Raw genomic sequence first — 4141 nt, forward strand, 5'->3', positions numbered from 1 at the left:
CATTTGTTTTGTCTTTTATGATCAGATTGGCATTTATTCTTTGTTTTTATGACTGTACAACCAGTACAATATTCTTGTTACTTCACAGCTGGTCCAGAGGGTCCCGAGTCACCTAGAGGTCTAAAGTGCTCACAATTATGGATCACTGCCATCTCACCTCTGTCTGCATGGGTTGGAGTCTTGGATTCGGCCAATGTGGTTATGTGAGAAAGCTTGCCAGAAGCTTCTTATGGGTTGGTGGTTCTTTCTGGGGTTTTCCCTGGCTCTTCCTCCACCATTTATTATGGCAGCCATGTATAGCCTATCTTGTGCTGAAAAATGGCACTAAACCTTACAACAACACAGCTGGTCCAGGCAAAGAGAGTCTGTTCTAGATATCTGGTACTTTTAGCCACATACTCTGCCCTGATTTAATCATGGGCCCTTCATGATGTTCTTTTTTCTTCATTTTTTTTTCCAGTTACTTCCCTTACAGATAGCTCCACTGCATGAAAACCAAAAAGAGCATAACTGAACATACATAACTCAGTGTAACACAAAAACAGAATTCAGAACATTTGGGCACTGCAGAAACTTCACCCTATTGATCAAATGTCACACATGGAACATATAGTGTTTTGCAGCTTTATGTTTGCACAGATGCATGTATTTTTGACACAGACCTTTTCTCTAAAATCGTAGCTAAAAGTATAAATAGGCAGTTGTTGCTGAACTGTTACATATGGCTTTTTACAAATAATTTAGAAATACATGGAACTTATATTAACTTGGCATTTGCATGTATTTTTTGTTCTTAGGCACATATTAACCAAATGAGTGATCTCATGCACACTTGGGCCTCTTGTAGAAAGTTAAATATTAACCCCTCCCCAGGTTGTATCATTTCTCAATCAAGTACATTACCCACTTACATTAACATTACAAAATTACTCTCTGATAAAACTAGCCCTCCCTGAAAGATTAATGTTTGCCAGTTTAAATTTCTTTTGCAGTTGTGAACAGTTCCTTTAAGGAATCCATTGCAATTTATAATAAAGTTTGACCATCCAACGTTTATTTTCAGTAGCATATGACGTCAAAAGGATGATATGCCAGGTTTATATAACATTTGTATTTTTCCCTGTGCATTTAATTATACTGTGCACCATTTTACTGGTCATTATTGTCCATTGGATATAAATCGGTAACACTACAGTTTTCAGTGATAGCATTGCTCTGTTTATTATGCACTTCTTACGTTGCCTTCAAATGTTTCACCACACTTGACACAGATCTCATACCAGTGTGTATCATTTGGATGTTCCAAGCCCAGACAAAGACATAACTGCAGTCATCATGCATGCCCCTCTCTGTTATAAAGTGGGCAGACAAGTACTTAATGCCATTACTAAGCTGGTCAGAAACATTATGCTATCTTCCTCCCTACTTGACCTGGCATCGCTTGCAATCTTTTGCCAAGTCAAGAAGCCTGGAAGTGGCCATGCCTGAGAATTGGTATGCTTTATTGTCAAGGTAGTCAATAGGGCTGTCACCACACAATGGTGAATGTCCTAAGAGCTGGATGTAACTTCAACCAGATAAGAAAAGCACTCTGATCTTCTTTTCTGAAACCCCATCATGCCATTACCCTCTGTTCAGTTCCCTCCTTTGGTTTGGAATCAAATTGAGGAGATGAGAAAACAGGCCGCATATGAATCACTGGTTTAGCTCTCCATGCAAACTGCTATCTCTGCATGACCTCATAAAATGCCTACCAAAGAAGGGATGAACAGAAAGACCACAGGTATAAATCTCAGCAACAGTAGTACCTTTTTCATGAGTTATATATGGCCATAAACCCATAATTTACACCATGAGAGGGGAAAAGAAAACGAGTTTATTTTTCCCCCATGCCTCCTACTAACCATCACTGACTTGCTTTCCCACCTGCTGGCTAGCAATCTCCAGTTGGGTGCCTGGTTCCTTCTTCCAGCCAAGTCATTTTGGAATGACCCCAGATCTTGTTTATTGATTCCCTCCACTTCATCATCCCCTTATTTGATGGACATCCCAGGTGATACCATGAAGGCAGTTGTCCTAAAGAAGGAGATAATGCTTTTGCTCATAAACCAGGCAGTTGAGGTAGTCAGAAAATGGGGATTCTAGTCCAGGTTATGTAAATCAACATAAAATTGAGACTTGTCATAGACTTGAGCAGACTCAGTCAGTTTATAACTTCCCCAAAGTTCAAGATGTAGATGAATATTGAATCAGTCTTGAGCTGTCTGACATTTAGTTCCATATGCCTATTCACACTGTATCATGCAAATACTGTCAATTCTGCTATCATGGTAGCATACCAATTCATGCCCTTCCATTTGGTCTCAGTCTATGATGTTGGATTGTTTCCTATCCCTCCTCAGGACATTTGTCCTACACAGTGTTAGCGGCATACCTAGATAATATACTGTACAAATCTTTGATAACGTCTGTTTTGGTTTGTGATATGAATGACCTTCTCTATCTCACTCTTAATTTAGGGTGGATGGTCAGAAGTCAGATCTTCATCCTTGTCAGTATTTTGTTCTTCAAGGTGTGGAGTTTCTAAATTTTATCAGTATGGTTTAGCTTTCTCCAAGAAATGCATTGACAGCATGATTCAGAAGACTTCAGCACCTGATCACAGGTATAAATAACCAGTTATGATCTAAACAAAACTTCCTGCTTCAGTGGCAAGACTAGGATTGTGTAATGGTGGGAACACCTTTAGAAGCCCCACAACTAAAAATCAAGTCTAAACAGATGCCACTTTTTTGGGGGGTGGGGTGGGGGGCACTCATTTGGACTTTGTGATGGTCAGTGGCACATGGACATTCCAAGAGAAGGCTCAGTTGCTTGCAATTGAAATCCATCCTCAATGCCTCTAATGCTTGAGTGGAATTCATGCAAAAGGCAGATCCCTATAATGTTCAAAAGTTCAGCTGTAATTAACTACCTTTTCAGCCAGTGGGTGATGATGTCACCTGACTTTTACATTATAGTATGGAAGTACCTCTGTTGTTGGGGGACCCGAGTAGCTGTCTGGTAAAAAGCACTCACCTTTACGGATCACTGCCATCTCACCTCTGTCTGCATGGGTTTGAGTCTTGGGCTCAGCCAATGTAGGTATGTGAGAAAGCTTGCCAGTAGCTTCTTGTGGGTCAGTGGTTCTTTCTGGGGTTTTCCCAGGTTTTTCCTCCACCATTTATACTGGTTGCCATGTATAGTCTATCTTGTGCTGAAAAATGGCGTTAAACCCATAACAACAACAAGAACCTTTGTTAGTGTACCCAGTATCATATCAACATACATGTCCAACACATCCCATGTGTCCTGACCAACTCATTATCAAGGAGAAGGCAACTGTTTCATACAGGGTGATCACTGCCTATCCATCTTACTACTTGACCTACATACAGCAAAGTAGAACAACAACTGTCCACTTTTGTCTCTCCATTCCTGGATACAGCTGGGGGGAATATGGGCATATGTCTTCCTTCCAGTGGTCCTAATGCTGAAGAAAATGAGGAGCATGGCTTGCAAAATCATAGCGATCACAACACAGTTCAAGCAGTTCAAGTCACCAGTATTCCATCTGTGTCCAGAGAAACTCCTCCTTCTTACCTGTTCTTCTTAGGGATGCCCTGTGCAAAACTAGTTCTGCACATTGATTGAGTTAGAAGATTGTGACAGTTAGACAGCTCTGAATGCATATGAGGAAAGTGACCCATTTTCAGTGACAGGTGTCATGTTAACAATATAACATCACTTTCAGCCTCCATCCCCAGTTTGCTAACTTCTTTCTTTTCCTCTTTAAAGACAAAACACTGCTCTTCATGCAGTTTCCTGTGTAAAACATTTTAAGTTCTATAACTGAAAATAAATCATTGAATAACAACATATATTTGGTCCTTAATTTTCTGCTCTAGCAATTTGCGGCACCACGTCAGGAAGCTACAGGTGTAACATCGCCCTCTTAGTAAGAGGGGTGGTTAATTGGATTTGGCTGGCGTTATCTAGAAGATGACCTCCCTCGATATTATAGCCTGGCAGGAGTGAAAGAAGAATGGAAATTCAACAGAGAATGGAGCAAGATTACTGGAAAGAAATAAAACAATACAAG

The sequence above is a fragment of the Sinohyriopsis cumingii genome, chromosome 2 (assembly GCF_028554795.1).
Source record: "Sinohyriopsis cumingii isolate HCF-2022 chromosome 2, ASM2855479v2, whole genome shotgun sequence".
In the NCBI taxonomy this organism is placed as follows: domain Eukaryota; kingdom Metazoa; phylum Mollusca; class Bivalvia; order Unionida; family Unionidae; genus Sinohyriopsis; species Sinohyriopsis cumingii.